An 18,175-nucleotide genomic window follows, 5' to 3' on the forward strand; every position below is an offset into this window, starting at 1 on the left:
TATATATATATATATATATATATATACATATCCACTTTGTATTTATATCACATGGTGACTAATTGACGTGTGTTTGATATTCATTTTTAAAAATCAACTGATAATTGGATAATAATATAGATAGCATAATAGCTGTATATTATTTTTCAGATAATATCTCCCTTCTCATGGGCACCTTGACGTGGTGAGAGAGCTCAGTACCCGGAGGATATACACGAAAAAAACGATTTTTCTCAAATATCTAAAAATTTTTTGATCTATTTGAATGATAGATCTAAATAAATTTTTATTGAGATATTGAGTAAAATCGTTCTCTTCATGTAAAAATCCAACGACGAGAAAGCTAACGTACCTTCGTTCGCCGATTTAATTGAGAGTGAACGAACCGCAGCCGGTTCGTCGCGTCGCGCGTTTGCTTCGGGAGTGCCGTTAAAGTTATCGGACTAATGGACTTTTAACAAAACCCATTCGATAGAATTCTATTTTTCGGCGATGAAATTATATCTGCGACGTTTCGACAGGAAAGTGGAACTCTCATTGAGACGTTGCTGAGGTGGTCACGGTCACTGCAACGCTCTCACGCCAAGTGCTCCGGGCACGAGGTGATGCCGGCCGCGTAATGTCACGCACTTCGTGGTGCTGTGTTTGCGCGGTTTAGCAACTACTGTTGCTGTCGGCTAATTGAGGACGCGCTCTGTCTGTCGGCCAACAGTTCAGCCCTTAACGGTAAGAAACAATCGATCGACTCGGATTCTTCTCTGGGTCTGTATTCGATAACTCGAGTTATACAGTCGTTATGAGCACATAATGATTGCATAACGAGTTATAGAATTTCGCCCTGGTGGGTCACCCAAAAAGGAGTTGTATAACTCTGGTCAGGGCGCTCATTTCTCTATCATTACCTACCAGCCTAAATCGCGTTTAATCTGACTTGGTCAGAGCCTAGCTCTAGTAGTTTTTTTTTAAAACTAGCTTCGTGCCGAGGGGTTGGGTCCCATTTCCTGAATTGTCTAGATTGTTAGACAATCGGCAATGGTACCAACTTTACTCTTATTAGAGGTGCTTGTCACGTCTACCAGTCTCTTGGAATCGCTCGAGGTACAGCACCACTTGTGTCCCACTAGAACTAGCAGTTAGGGCGTATGATTGAGTCAATGTTAAACGTGATGTAGGCGTAAACCAGAGGTGACGGACTCGATACGATCGATTTTGTCTTCTTTTGTGTGGGACTTAACCCTTGTTCAGCATTTATCGTGTGTTTTGCAAGTACTCGTCGACGTGTGGTGTTGATTCCATCGATTGAAATAGCAATTCTGTCATGGGTTTTGTAAACGTGGAGTGCCGCAGTGTCGCGCGAAAGACTTTTATAAATGAATAGTCCGCGGGCGTTTATGTAGTGTATTATTCGCGAGTGTCTTACGCGAGTGTCCTGTGCGAGAGGATGTCAACCCGATTCTGAGAGGAGGAGGAGATCTGGGAGAGACATCGGGCACCGGCGGAGCAACCTTGCGGTAAATATCATTTTTTGCTTATTACAATCTTTCTTCTGTGTAATCTTGAGTCGTTTTATTTTAATGATTTTAAAAATGAATTTAAAAAAAAAGATTATTTTAAAATCATTTTGATATTTTGTAAATACTAATATTTGTATTTTTAAGAAAGTATATAATTATATAGATTATATAGATATAATTAAATGATGAATTAAAAAATTCGATGTTTATAGAAATTATATATTTAAAAATTTACATAATTATTATCAAAAAAATTTTGCATTTAGTAAATATTTTTAAAAATATTGGTTGATTTTTTATTCTGTTCTAATTTGAATTTTATATTCTTTTTGTTCAGAGAATCATCGTAGCGACGTTGCTGATATAACTCCGCCGTTATGCATTGGGTTGGTGAGTAATGTATTTATTTTTTTATTGAGGTAACGGATGTATGATAATTTCATTATTATATTTATTATATATCCAGATGCTATATGCATCAATTTAATGAATATACAGATAAAGGTATGTACAACATTCCATACATCCGTTGCCTTGAAATGGATAAGTTATAATAGATTAGGATAAACTTAGTCCTGAATGCCTCTTCATTATAGAATTTATTGTGCATGCACTGTTAAATTTATAATTTCATGTTACACCCAGTTTGAATTATTTTTAGTTATTTTTATAAGTCGCCACTACTCTTACTCAATATTTCGTTAATTTAACTAAAATAATAAAGTAAAATTGTTTAATTCTAATTAAGAAAATTATTAAAAGCTAAACTTTTAATTTTTGTAAATTTATATGTTAATGTGAATGCTTTGATACTAATTATAAGTAATTCAAACTTAATTTGATACTAAAATTTGATACTAAAATCGAGGGGTACATCAGATGACTGGGTTAGGGATTTTAATGCGCTCTTTACAAGCTGTTTTCAGCGAAAAAAAACCAATATGTCTGATTGTTTCAGCCATTGGCCTAGTTTCGAAGAAATTGATTTTTTAAATAATTGTTGTAATTATTTGAAAAACGTACTGTATAAATGAAAATATCAAGTATTTTTATAAATTTTATTTAATTAATTTTAATTATTTTTTGATTGTAATGAAATTTTATAAAATATTAGTATTATAGATAATTAAACACATAATTATGGAATACTTATTGTTATCATCGTTATCATCATTGTTGTTCACATGAACGCATAAATAAGATTGTAATGAAAACTGTTACGATTTCTGATGAAATTAGAAATTGGAAATTGATTAGGAATAAATAAGTCATATGTTTGTAATCTTCTTTTGATTAACATTAATTTATTAATAATAATAGAAAATTAATCGTGTTTTGTAGACGCACATTGTACGAGATGATATAAATCATAAAAACAAGGAAAAGATAAATATTTATTGTATTGTGAATACGATAATAATAAATATTCCATAAATGAGTGTTTAATTATTATCTATAATATTAATATGTAATACTAATATGTAATTTCGTGAAATTTCATTACAATGAAAAAGTAATTAAAACTAATAACATTAAATTAAAATAAAGTTTATAAAAATACTGATATTTTCATTTATGGACATTTACTGGACAGTACGTTTTTCAAATTACTATAATAATTATTTAAATAATTGATTTCTTCGAAACTATGGACCAATGACTGAAACAGTCGGACATGTATCGTTTTTTGTTTTCTCAAGAACAATAACCTGTAAAAACACATCAAATCCCCGTCACCTGATGTTCCTTTTGTAAGTGATGCAATCTCAAAACAATGATATAAATAGACTGATTCGGTGACGAAATAATTTTTTAAAATGTTTTGCATTTTTCTTTTTACATTAAAATATTACATCTTGGTATATTTGAAAGTAAAAATAAATTTGAAAAGTATATTTGAAAGTAAAGATAATAAAAGATTCGTATTTTTTAAATATGTGAAATATAGGAAATTAAAAAATATAAATAATATGAAAAGAATTTCAAAATGCATTTTGTTCAATATTTCATTTTTTTAGTTAGAGATGGCGTAGTATTCAATGTTGAAAGACTCATATTATAAAGTATGAAATGTTCTGAAATGTTCAGAAAGCATTTTTTTCAACGTTAATTTATATGCTGAAAAAATATAGATATTTCAAAGTGCATTATGTTTTTAGAGACAAACAAAAAGCATTTGTTTAACATTTTTAGTAATTGTTTAGGAATTTTGTTTAAAATTTCACATTTATTATTTCTACTGTTTGGCATATTATTATTTTCTGTAAAGTACATAATTTTCTTGTGAGCAAAGTTTCTTTCTTTCTCATTTTCTAAAAATTATATATATATTTTGAAGATCTGCTCTTCATACATTAAAAGTAATTAGAGTTGTCACAAAATAGAATTGTCTATTGATATCATAATGTAGAAATGTTTGTTACAGTAAAAAATTTTTTATGGGTGAATATGTATAAATATGTATAAACAAACGTAAATATTCATAAACATAACAGAAAATTTTATATGAAATATGTACAAATGTTCATATATCCTTCTTTTTTTTTAATGTAATAAAATTTTAATGTAAAATTATTTTTTAATGTAATAGATATAATAATAGTAATGTGAAAACATTAAAAATAATTTACATTAAAAGGGTAACTTTTACACTATTTATTTTTAGAGAAAATCAAGTTTGAAGAAATTTAAAAAATTAAAATGGAGTAAAAAATGCTCATATATTTTCTTAAAAATTAACACAATATCATGGCTTATTTCGAGCTATAATTAAATCAACTTTGAATTAATATAATTAACAATATTAATTCAAAGTTAATTTAATGATAGAATAACATGATATTATGTTAATTTAAAAAAAAATTACTTATGAATAATTATATATAAAATTATGCATAATTGTGTATGAACAATTTTTTTATATTTTTCGAAACTTGTTTTTTTTTCTAAAACGAACAGTGCGAAAATGATCTCTTTAATCATTTTTTGTGTTTTCACATTGCTATTTCTATTACACTAAAAAGTAATTTTACAAAGGAAATAAGAAGGATGTATGAATATATATAGACATATTTCATATATAATTATACGTGTTTATGAATATTTATATATGTTTATATTTATACATACACTGAGAAAAAATGGCCTAAATTTAAATAAATATTTATCTGAATACTGCCAACTAATCATTTATTTACAATAAATAAGTATTTACTTAATAAAAAAAAGTGATTGTTGAATTAAATTCCTATTTTTTTTGCCAAATAAGTTTGCCAATAAATATTTTTAATAAATAGTTGGTACTATTCAAATGAATATTTATTGAAATTTAGGATATTTTTTTTTATTGTATTAATGTATAAAAAATTTTTTACCAAGAAGTATTATTTTATTATTTTTCTTATCTATCCTATATTCAAATATTTCAGGATTAAATTTATTTTATATATAAGTTGGTGTACAGAAAAGCAACATAAATATACATATGTATTGAATACATATGTATTCTAAGATATTCTTTTAAGATATTCTTTTTTATTTCACTCTGATTTGTGTACATGTTACTAAGAAATAAAAAAAGAAATAAAAAAAATTATAATATAACGCATATGCCATAATACAGTTTTTTGATCTCGCTTCTTTATAAAAGAACTTTACGATTATTAATTTTTATTTATTTCAACCGACTTCATGCACCGACTTTAGCCTAAGCTTTTTATAACTTATCCATACATAGTAACTGGATTTTATACCAGTTAAATAATAACATGATGTAAGATCCAATATACGTTTTGTCAAAAAATAGAAGAATTTTATCTTGTATAATTATTTGAAAATCGCGTTTAAAATTTTGCGTCACTTAATAAAATACTTAATTTTGAAGTAATAAATTTTACAAAAATGATTCTAATAAAATATAATACAAAGATTATGAAATGCAAAGATATATGTTTATCAACACATATAGAAAAATATCAATCTACTATTAAGAAACGTGATTCAATTTATTTTCCTTCTCTTAAATAACGGTTATTTTTAACAAAGAATATTTTCTTGGTAATAATCTTAAAATATAATTTAATGTTTTTAATGAAATTACAATAGATTTACTAATATATGAACTTTTGAAATATTTGAAATAAGTTATTGTTACTTGCATAGAATAATTATTACTTGCGTATTTTTCTGTATGCGTGGGAAAAATTATCCCTTTCGGATCTTGCATCATTCATCTGAATTTTTCATTTCCGCATGCTTTCAGATGAGATTTAGCAACGAATCATTCGAATCGTTAAAAATACATATATGGGCCTTGAATTTTATCGGATGACAATTGATTTAGTCAGTTTTTCAGTTTATTTTTAAATTAAAGTTTTGTTTATATTGTAAAGTTTTTATTAAGAAATTTATTCTAATTTTATAATATTTGAAACTCTTGAAAACGTTGTTGACATAAAGATTTTTTTAAATTTAGATTTATTTTAGTAATATTTATATTTTTCATTTCGAATAAACGCGAATCGAGAATAATCGTGAAAATTATTCATATCTTAATTTTTATTATTACTAATAATTGTTCATGTTAATATTTAATTAATTTCATTAATATGATGGCCTCTTCGCGATGCGTTCGTGTTTCGCGCATTGTACAAAAATATAAGATCTTACGCTTATTGCCGGCTATGTTAATCGGCAATAAAAAGAAATATTTCTTCTTATTGTGTATTTCTGGCATATGAAGCAGAATATTAGCCAGCAACGAAAGGTGAGTTCAATCTGGCCAGAAGAAAGAAGAGGATTTGTACGAAGTAGATTGGTGTGTAACATCAATTTACTTTTAAAGGGTATTATATAAAGATAAATTCGGGAGGGTAACTTGCTCGCAAATTGCGAGTTCTTATATTTTTTTAAATTATTGTTTATTTAAAATACAAAAATAACCAACAAATAGGGCTAATGAGAATCAGTGCCAATAATCAAGCGCAAGTTTTGTAGATTTTTTAATCTAAAAAATTTGCGTTTAATTATCTGCTGATTTTTATTAGCCTCATTATTTGTTAATTCTTTTATATTTTAAATATTGAAAATCTCTTTTAATTATTATTGTTCATTGCTCATTTATTTAATATGATCGCGATTAGGTGATTATTCCGTTGAATTTATTAGAACGCGATGGGATATTAGACATTGCGTTCATTAGAGAAAGCAACTTTGCAACTGTTGTTTAATTGTTTGTTTTAATATGATTGATTTATAATTTATATATTTAAATCCATAAGGAATCAAGCAAGAACCAATCGTATTGAAAAATTTTATAACATTTACAAAACTGTTTTCTCTGCTAAACGCAGTGTATTAACGTATATATTCGCGGTGTTATTACATATTAATGAAATAATGTAGGAATATATGTGTGGAGATAACATACGCGAATAGGTACGAATAAATGAAAATACGGATAGGACAATATGGACAGATAGGGATTGTATAGGTAGGGATAATAAATATGGATAAGTATGGATAAGTATGAAATTTATATTGATACAACAAAAAATTTGGAAATAATTTTTGTCGTTTTTAGCATAAATTCCATCTCGCAAACACATATTAATGCATATAATTTAATCCTGGAAGAGGATTTTCGATTCTGTAAAGAAGGAAAAAAGTAATTATTACACAAAAGTTACGATTTAATTGATTTTAGGTATAGATGAGTACGTTTAACCAATTTATGAAAACGATTTGTTGAAAATGATTTGTTTTGTTAACGAATTAAATATTTTTTATCAAACAAGGATATATTTTATATATTTATTAGTTATATATTTATTAGTTAAATCTCTTAGTACAGATATTCATGATTGTTTATATGATTTCATATGTATTATGATGAAATATTTATAGTATTTTGGTATGCAACGGGTATTATGTAACTAACATCAGAACGAACATGACTTTCTTTTATGTTACTTAAATTATTTTTCAATTTAACTTTGACATCGTGATTTTTAAATTTATAATGGATTGACGCTGTTTGGATTTGCATGCGATCGTTATTGGAGATGGGCTTGAGTTCCTATCTGCTTCACTCAGTTAAGCTGGTTGGCACAATATTAGATTATGTTGCAAAATGTCGTCTCTCATCACATTTCCATTGCGACTGCATTATTGGAAGTCGGAATTACGATTGTGTGAGACACAGTTCGACAGACTTTATAGTGCGCTAGGCGGTAATTTTTTATTGCTGAGGATGGCTTAAATAGTAAGTAAATGTATAAAATTGAATTTGTGACATATAATATTAATAGATATTAGTTAGCATTGCGCAATATAATGTTCAGAGCTGACTCCTAATGCCCATTTGTATTTTGCCGTTATTTTTTCATAAAAATCTGTCATTCTTGATTGGGTATTTGTATAATTAATTTGGAAGAATCAATATAGTAAAAAAAAAACAATACCTATAACATGATGAATTTATTATACATCCATGTTAATGTTAAACAAGGCTGAAATAATTTATATTACACAGACATTGTGTCATCTGTATCTCTTACTGGAAAACGCTCAAAGATAATTTCGCGTTCTAATGTCTTCATTACGCGCTAATTGAATTTTTGTGAATCGTCATGTTAACATGCATGCTTTCAAGCATTTAAACATTCAAATGCATAACGCAATTGTTACGCCCTATATCTTCTCGAAAGTTTAGCATATTGGTGAATATTAAGTTTCCATATTAATTTACTTCCTGAACTTTATCAAATTATAACTACATAAAATTATAATTGCAATCATTTTATGTAATTAAAGTTATAATTATTATATATAATGAATTGTAACTTTATAATTATGTAAAATCATAATTGATTCTAAATAACAGGGATAAAAAAATTTAAAAATTTGCGTGTGTATTTCAAGAATCGAAAAATGATCAAATGTTTTCTTCTGTTATACTTCTCTGCTGAATAAAATTTTCGAATTTTACATTATTAATTCGACTGTCATTTTTTTACAATTTTCCTTAAAAAACGTAAAATCGTTAGAACTTTCTCATTTTTGTTACGTTTTCTTTCATCGGTTCGAGCTTCAATTGCCAATGTTCTTTTCTTGTATTCTTTTATTGTATCAAGAACTCCGTGTTAGCACGTGAGGTGTTTGGAAATTTAGACGTTATGTAAAGACATTGAAAAAGAAAAACAACGTGAATTGAGTTCTGCGAAAACAAAAGATGCACAATGGCTGTTACATGCTGACGCCGCTAAATGCCCTCCTACCTCCTGACCGTTTCTCGGAATTTCTTAATTGCGTCTTGTTACTAACGTTTGCACCACGAAAAAAAGAATACGCTGTAAACGCAAATGAGGAAATTATGATACGCGAAGTCGCAAGTGTTTAGCCCAGATGCTAACTTCTGATACAGGATCTACAATAGAAGTCATAGCGGTTGTAGGGTCTTAAATTATAAAAAATAAATCACAACCAATCACAGTCGAATATGAGAAGAATAATCGACTGATTGATCAATTTTCTACGACTTAAGATCCTATGACCTCTACGACTTCTATTGTAGATCCCGTATAAGCCAATCTTAGCTGGCTGACTAATTTAATTTTTTCTCTTACATCACATTTTCTTTATCAATTCTATTGTAAGGTTTATTTACTTCTTGAATTGATTCGCGCCGTTTATAATAAAATTTGTCGAAAGCGTTATGTCGTTGTATCTACATACTTGATAAAGTGAAATGCATTTTAAGCAGAATATAAGTCATCATGACATTAAAGTGATGTTAAAATGATTCCAAAATCATTAAAAATCATTAAAAATCACTTTTCAATCATTTACTGTTCATTTTATTTTTATCGTGATTTGCGTTTTTTCTTAGGATATCTCACTTTATCAAGTCCAGAATCATATAAGTGTGAGCTAAACTGAAGGTTTTCTCAAAAGAATTCATCATCATTCGTCATACGTCAGAAAGTGGGAAAAGAATCTTGAGTCTGTTTGAAAAGAACTTTGACTGGTGCGTTTTATTAATTTTAGAATAATACAGAAACAATCTTTTATGTAATAAAGCTCAGTCTTTTAAAAAAATCTCTCGAGATTAAAACAGGATCTTAAATACTTTATATTATAGCAAAACAACAATATAATTTCTATCCTAACAATATAATTTTTTAAAAAAAAAAAGAAAAACAAAAGGGACATCAATAGAATGACATTTTAAATTATGACATAACATTAGTCTGAAATATAATAAATTGCAATTCGTCTTGGACACTAAATAATTAGTTCTATGCTTATATTTAAGACAATCTTATGTAAGTGCAATGATAAATCTTAATACAATACATAAGATGGTCTTAAAACAAGAACGAACTATGAATACTAGCTAAATTTAAGCATTTATTCAAGTAATCGTCGAAGAAACCTCCCTCATAGCTATGTTCAAATCCTTTTACGAATGCCGTCTAGGTTTTATCAAGTACCTATACTTTATCTCTGTTGTTCACCTAATGTTAAACAAGGATAACACTCATGTGGGAATTTGATAAAATCCTGATATCTATGATCTTCCTTGACGTACCCGTTCGGTGTTCATGCCGTTCATGTCCGAACGGGCCCCTTGGGGCCCCTCTCGTATCCCTTTGCCCTTCCGTCCCACGCCCAACTCCCTCTCGGGAGATCTGCCCCTTCCGTGCCTTGTTCCTCGTCGGTCGGTTCATTTCCCCCACCAACTGGTGTCCAGTTATGTTGTGGCGAGCAGTGGTGAGCGTCAGTGACTCGAGTAATCAGTTCGTCTCGTCTTTCGCATTATTTCGCGAATTGCATTCTTAAATTTACGTTTACGACACCATTGCTTACGTGTTTTGCGACAGTTAATGTGCGTTCGCATTAGTTCGAATGTATGAACCATCCCAAGCTAACGAAGGGAACGACCGATCATCGGCGGTACGCAGGTAGGCGGGCAACAAGTCGCGAAGCGGAGTTAGCGGAGTGAAGGTGGCGACGGAACCGCGGAACGGGGAACGTCGAACGAGAAGCGGCATCGGCTTGAATTCGGCTGCGGATTTCGCGGGCAGCGTATTACGGGCTCCAGGAGGTTCCTTGAGATTCCGACCGTTTTCGTTCACCACAGAAGAGCCACGGCAGGAGAGAATGCGGCGCGACCGGCCGACAGACGATGGCCGTTAGAACGGTGAGTGTATTCGTATTCGAGTGTATAATGTAACGTCGCGCGCGGTATGTATGTACGTGTGCATGTACGTATGTGTGCACGCGCGCGAGCCACTGCCATATTGAGACAACGAGAATTCTTGAGGCTGACGGAGTCAGCGCGGCGAATCCGGCTGACCATCGGATTTCGGGGACGCGACACCCGCTGCCCTTCGTCACTCTTCGTCCCCGCAGGGATCCACCTGTGAAGGCGCGCGGTATTACCTTCTGACAGGTAGAGCACGGCAAGTAGGGGCCATCGGCTTTACGAACGATCGCAGCGACGCGAACGACTCGCACGGGCAAACGCGAGGGATTCCTCAATTTATAAGGCGAAAACTCAGAATACAAGTCATAACAACATCAAGATAAAGTAAAAGTAATCATTTTAAGAAAATCATAGTGATAACTTAAAAATTGTTTAAGGCTTTTTAACTTTCAAAAATCACTTAAGAATAATTTTTTTATTAAAAAATATTTAAAAATCATTTTTGTATCAAGAAATTTTTATCACCAAATTATCAAAAATATATCGAATGACAACAATAGCAATTTCTATTGATAATAAAGATTTTTTTCTAAAATGATTTACTCGTTATCTTAATTTTATTATGATTTTATATTCTATCCGAGAAGAGGAGTTCATTTGTCTTTAAAATCATATTCACGTTATTCCCAAAAAAACTTTCCTCTTCTTCTCTATTTATTTATTATCCAAAACTCAATTTAAATCGATTTTTTTTTCATTCAAATACCTAAGCGATTGATGATAAAAAACTTTTCATAAGTATTAATTTAATGACACGAATAAATTAAAAAGTTACATCTCTCTTGCGATTAAACTATATTATAAAAATTAAATTTGTAATATGGGCAAAATTTATTTGATTGTGTTAATAAGGAAATTTTAATGATCGATACAAATGTCTTGATATAGAAAGAAATATTGGTATTTGTTTATGCGAAATATTATGATTTATTTACATAATTTTTAATGCGGCATAGATCTACAATAATTATTTTAGTACAATAGAAATAATTATTGTTTTTTTTTATTAATTAATTAGCTTTTTGAATGATTAATCCAGGAAAATAAATTTTTACTGTTGCTGATTTATTCTTACACATTTAGCATCTCATTTTAATGTTAAAGCAATTCATGTCACACTTGCGCAAAATACTCGACCACCTTTGACTTTATCAATTCTTTTATTATCTTGAATTTTATTATATTTATTATAACAGAGCTGTCAGATTTCGTTAGCATAAATATTATCCAAGAATGTGTTAGAAGAAACAAATAAGAATATTGTTGCATGAATATTATTACAGAATCGACTTTCCCTTTCTACTGAAATCTTTTTCTTCCTTACACTGAAAAAAATTATGTTGTGTCAACAGCATTATTTTAGTTGAATATAATTTTGTTAATTCAATAACACCATTAATAAAACAAATATATCATGCTCTTATTTTAATAAAATTTTATTTATTTTATTAATATTGTTTTTTTTTAATCATTAAAAGATTATTTTCAATCAAAATAATGCTGTTGAAACAACATTTTTTTTAGTGTAACCTTCGACATACATATTCATTCCATGATTTCACATTCAGATAATAAATAATATTCCGATTGAAATGTGATATAGTAGTGCAGAAATAAATTATTGAAGTTTTTTTAACAGCTGCGTTCAGTAGAAAAAGCAGTTTTGTAAATGTTGATTCTTTAATATTGATTTTTATCCATAGTTTCTCGTTGAATTTAAATGTAGGTATAAACCAGTCATTAAAGAATATTATAACAGTTGCAAAGCTATTTTTTTTGCTAAACGCAACCGTTAATTCATTCCTCGGTTTTAATAATTATTCAAATGAAATCGTAAAAACAAATGTCGATCCTTTCAACACTTGCGTCAATTCTTGCGAGAAACTTACATCGCGGTCTTGCCATTGATTTCTTCGTCTTATCGATTAACGATACTTAACGAAGTTTCAAGAGCCGGGCGCGGCGAATTTGACTTTCACTCACTCGAGTTTCTGCACTGCTTTCACCTACCTAAAGTCTGCGCTTTAATCAGAAACATTTCGGAACAAAAGTTCAATCCGCGATATTTCCACGTTAATCATTTTTCCTCATTATCGTTGCGCGATAAAGCGATCGCTGGGAATAAACGTGACAAGAGCGAAACTTTTCAATCCAAGAAATACATAAAAATCAATAAAAAATCAAAATGATTTTATTTTGATTCTTAACATCAATAAACAATCAAATTGTATCAAATCAAAAATCATCATTTTGATTAAACAATTTTCATGATATCAAAATAAAGTCATTTTAATTTTCTCTTGACTTGATGTGTTTCTTGGGAAGCAAAAATCATTATGATACTAAAATGACTTCAAAATAGCTCGAAAATAATAACTAAAAGTCATTTTTTGATCAGTCATGATTTATTTTAAGGATGTTTAGTTAATCATTTTTGAAATATTAGAAAGTTAACACAAATTTTATAGATTATTCTATTATTACATCTGAGTATCTATGTAAAATTTTGAGCAAAATTCTCTCACTGGTTTAAAAGTTATTTAATTTTTAATTTGTTTGTAAAATCGTATTTTGTAACACTTATTTAATGAGAAAGTAATATTAAGAATTAAAATCAAATTTTATACATATAATAAAATATTAATAAATATTCGTGTAAAAGTTTATTTGGATTTATTTGAAAGTTATTGATCTAAAACTGCAGAAAAATATGGTCTTTTTGCTGCGTAAAACCATTATAAGTCAAATTATTTGTTGCTTTATTCTTTGCAATTGGTTTCAAGATGTGTTCACAGACTAATATCATCGAAATTTTTTTATTGGTTAGCTATTTTTGGTTGATTGTTTTAACGGGTACTTTTAGCTGATATTGTATAGACAAAACATCGTTAACGTCATTTTGACATTAACGTAACTTGTTGTTCTACTTGGATTGACGCACATGCGAAGCATTACAGCTGCACAGATGTTTGCGGAGGAAACTTTTGTTGTCATATCTATTTTCTTGGTACACACGCTTCTTCCGGCACTTACTACTTAAATTTGATGGACTCGCGTTTAATTTCTTATTGCCACGTTGAATCAGATTATGTTTCGGTAGGTTGATTGTGAACTTTATAGAATCAGAAGACTATACGATGATAATACCCTTCAACAGAAGATGTTTCACCGTACGTGCTTTTCTTTCTTCCCATCTTCCTTTACTCAGCTCGTCTTATTGCTCACAATAATCTATTTCTATATCCAATCCACAGTATGTAACTACAACGACTCCATAAATCGTGGATGCTACGTGGCTGTCTCGCGAGCCCAGACTTATTTTGCTTGCAGTAATAATTGCAATGCATTTCACGCGTACGCATTTCAAGATTTGTACGACGCGTGCGAATCTGTTCTAATTGAATTTTCCTTATGAATAATTTATGACATCCAATTTCTCACTGAGAGTTAACGACCGAAAGTTACTGTACCAATTCGATCGGATGTTAGATAATTTCCTTTAACTTCTATTACAGAAAGGGGTCATTTGAATTCGAAGCGAAAATTTTTGGACGACTACAACATTGTGCGATTGGTATTATGTGAAACAACTGAGCTGTGAGGTTCCAAATTATAGACAAGATAAAGTATCTTTGAATCTTCCTCTATTTAGGGAACACAAAAAAGTAATCAAAATAATTTTTGATTCTAAAAAATAAAATTTTGTAACAAAAGAATCATTATTTCGATTTTCATGACGTTAGAATAAAGTCATTTTGATTTTCTCTTAACTTAGTGTGTGTGTTTCTTGTGTATTATAAGGTGAAGATTCACCTGCATTTTGTACTTCAAAAGAATGCTTTAGAACTTAGATGTAGTTTTCACAGCTATTATCGAAGGTTATAGTACGGTTATAGTATCAATTATTAGTATAATCCTTGTGATAGTTTTTTTTTAAAGACTGAATGACTTTCAACTGAACGTGAATGGGATTTCTGCGTAGGAAACATGTTCGCTCGAATACCGATCGTAAATCGCAGAACTAGTTAAGGATGTTATCTCGCGCGAGTTGCCCCGATATATTACTTATACCGCGCCTGATGAATCTTTCATCATAACCACTATCCTTCTTGATCGTTAGGAGTTAAATCCAACCGCCAAAGAAAGCAGCGTCGACGCATAATCAGTCACCGGCGGTTGATTTGAAATTGAGATTTGTTCGGAAGAAAATATGAGTTTATATCTCTGTGGGATTATGTCAGTATCGATGATACTTCATGGTCGTGCAATCACGTTCCTATTACGCTGGATCGCACTTTTCCACGCGAGACAGAAATGGTGTGTGTATAATCTTCGGAATCCTTTTTCTAATCTCACAGGAACTACTAATTCGCACAGTTATTTGGTTGGCGAGCAATTAACAAGCACCATACAACATGCTGCAAATACGTACAATTTACGTATCATATACGTATACACTCTCTCTTTTTATAAAGATACACTGAAAAAAAATTTGTTTGATTAACTAAACACATTTTGTAGATTTGATTAATTCAATAAATTTTATTTAATTGAATTTAATCGTAGTCTGCTTATTGAACGATTTATTAAACAGACTACGATTGAATTCGATTAAATACAATTTGTTGAATTAACCAAATCTGCAAACAACTAAATATGTTTAGTTATTTGAACAAATTTTGTTTTCAATATACCTACTTATTATTAGCATCAAAAATTATTAAATTGTTTATTAAAATAATTTAATACAAGTCATATTACTATCTGGTTTTGTTCATAATTGCGTTTCAAGATCTTGAAAGATTTTGGAGCGTGAGTGAAGTACGTGTAGGTATATTCACACAGAAATTTGAGTACTAATTCGCTTTAATCGAATATTGGATTTCTCTTATTTAATTAGATTTATTCTTATCAGTCCAAATTCATATCATAATTGTTTTCCATTTGAGATAAAATATTCGTCTGTTAACAATAAATATGATTGTCGCTATATCGAACCTTTTACTCATATATATGATTGCTCAAAAAAGTGTAAGCATTGTATCCGGAAATCTTGTCTGTGAGTAATTTTATGATATTACAAACATTTGAAAAAGGTTGGAGCAAGATACAATTTAATTTAAGAACAATAAGAAATAATGAGAGTAAGAAATATAAGAACAAAAGAACAATAAGAATCAGAATAATAAAAAAAGCAAAACTTATTTCAGAATGAGATAACAAAACTTTTTCCTTGTATTCTTTAATTTAAAAAATCCTTTTTCTTATATGCGCAATTTAAAATTGACGCTTTAAAATAGAAACAATCTGCTTATTTAAAATAAAGACAGTTCTTATCGTGATCGAAATCCCGGCAATTTACGCTCTCAATCGCATGGCTGAAGGCAGTGGCACACTAAGTCATGTGTGTGTGAGGGAAAGTCGTGCGAAAATCTTCTAGAAAATAAGCGGGAGCACGTTACAGTTAGTTTTAAAACTGACATTAATCAAAATTGCTTTTTGCAAGCATTATTGCAAAGCATTATTTTGCATATGCCTATGCGAATTTGAAGACGTATTGCATCAACATGTTTAGATTATATATTATTGTGAATCTCGTAATTCTAGAGCTTATTATGTTAAGATACAAATTCGAAAACATTTATTGCAAAAGTCCATTACACAACCACGCGAAAATTATTCACAACGTACTTATAAATGCAAATAATTAACATTTTGAATGTGTGTTAGTGTAGTCTAATTTGTTTATTTCATGATTGTCGATGATAAATTTAATCATTATATAATTGTTGCATCATTTATCGTCAAGTTCAAGAATTTGATCGTTATCACCAGATAGAAATAATCTCTTGATTTAAATTCTATTTATAGCGACGATAATAGAAATATATGCGAATGAATCCATTTGTTCATGTTGCTACATAATTCATTTTTTGAATGCGATCCAGATTTCAGGCACTATTCTTACGTTCAATTTCGATAAATAGCCGCTACTTATATAAAAATGTGAGAATATAAAAAATGTGCCACGAGAAAAATGTTGGGTTAAAATTAACAAAACATTTTGATTATGCCAATCAGAATTCGGTTATATTAATCAGAATTCTAGTAGATTTAATCAGAAAATTCTATCTTTTTTTTTTTTAATTAGAATTCCATTTAATTCAATTAAACATTTCGTCATTGTGATAGTCTCTTCAAATCTTAAACTCGTATACACTGAAAAACATGATATTGTTTCAACAGTATTAATTGAAAATAATCTTGGTGATTTATGTAACAACAGTATTAATGAAACAAATATTTATTAAAACAAGACTGTAAGTATTTGTTTCACTAATGGTGTTAGTGAATTAACAATTAAGATAATTATTGATACAATATCACTTTTTCAGTATTTGAATTCAACAATGTTTATTGTGCTAAATTGTTATTTGTTATTAGGTTATTTGTTTGCGTTGCTTATTGCACTCAACATCTTTCTTTTTCTTCAACATTCGAATATATGTATATATTTATCTTCTTGATAATGCTTTTTATTTATCTTCTTTTTAATACAAAAATTTTTGATGATTTCAAGCAATGCGAACAGACCTAGATACAACGAACATAAACAGAAACATAAAATGCAATGTAGGATAATATTTAGAATTTACATAACTAAATTCTGAATTCTCTATTTTCAAGATTACTTTTTCTTTTTTAATAGTTATTCGCGAATGTATGAGAACACAATTTGAGGACGCGATTACAGATTAAATAAACGTGATGAGATGGCCCATTATACAGGATTATTATTTCTCGGGTTTTGTTAGAGATTATCATAAAAAAAGGCTGTTGCATTGATTGATCTGCCCCGATTTTTCAGTTGTGAAATATTTCCCAATATATAGTTTGATGTTCAACTCAATCGCATTTACGTCATCACACACAAACAAATCGGACTTATCTAAATCACTGTGCACTAAACATATTTTACATTCAGCGAGATATTGCTATACATCTGAATATCCTTGCTGCTCAAGAAATTTTTTCGCATTGCGTAACTACTTCGTAAGAAAGAGAGAGAAAATGATTTGGACACGAAGGAAAAAAAAAGTTAGATAAAGAGAAGAATGAGAAAGGAACGAAGATAATAATAATAATAATATCAATAATAAAATTAAATTTATTGAAATTTTAGAACAAATAATAATATAACAATTATATAGCTTTCAATTATAGATAAATAAACATAAATACGAAGGAATGGGAATTAACACTGGTTAACATTTAAACATGCGTAATTTCTAATATTAAATGTTGACTCCTATAATTTTTACATGTTTATATTTATGTATATTTATTATTTTTTATTAATAAAAGGAATCTTTAATAACTTTTAAATTAATTT

General features: G+C 29.3%; 1 protein-coding gene across 2 annotated transcripts in view; it reads left to right on the forward strand.

Annotated features, from left to right (window-relative positions):
• Positions 1–1,195: 1,195 nt before the first annotated feature.
• LOC108694085 (trichohyalin) overlaps positions 1,196–18,175 on the forward strand; it is a 72,022-nt gene continuing 55,042 nt past the window's right edge. The window contains exons 1-2 of one of the 2 annotated variants that reach the window (XM_018203378.1): positions 1,196–1,511; positions 1,852–1,904. The gene's annotated coding sequence lies outside the window, so the exon portion shown is untranslated. Of the gene's footprint in view, positions 1,512–1,851; positions 1,905–10,684; positions 10,717–18,175 lie in introns of those variants that run through there. The other variant, XM_018203379.1, reaches the window with a different exon arrangement.

This window comes from Atta colombica, unplaced genomic scaffold, assembly GCF_001594045.1.
Source record: "Atta colombica isolate Treedump-2 unplaced genomic scaffold, Acol1.0 scaffold112, whole genome shotgun sequence".
In the NCBI taxonomy this organism is placed as follows: domain Eukaryota; kingdom Metazoa; phylum Arthropoda; class Insecta; order Hymenoptera; family Formicidae; genus Atta; species Atta colombica.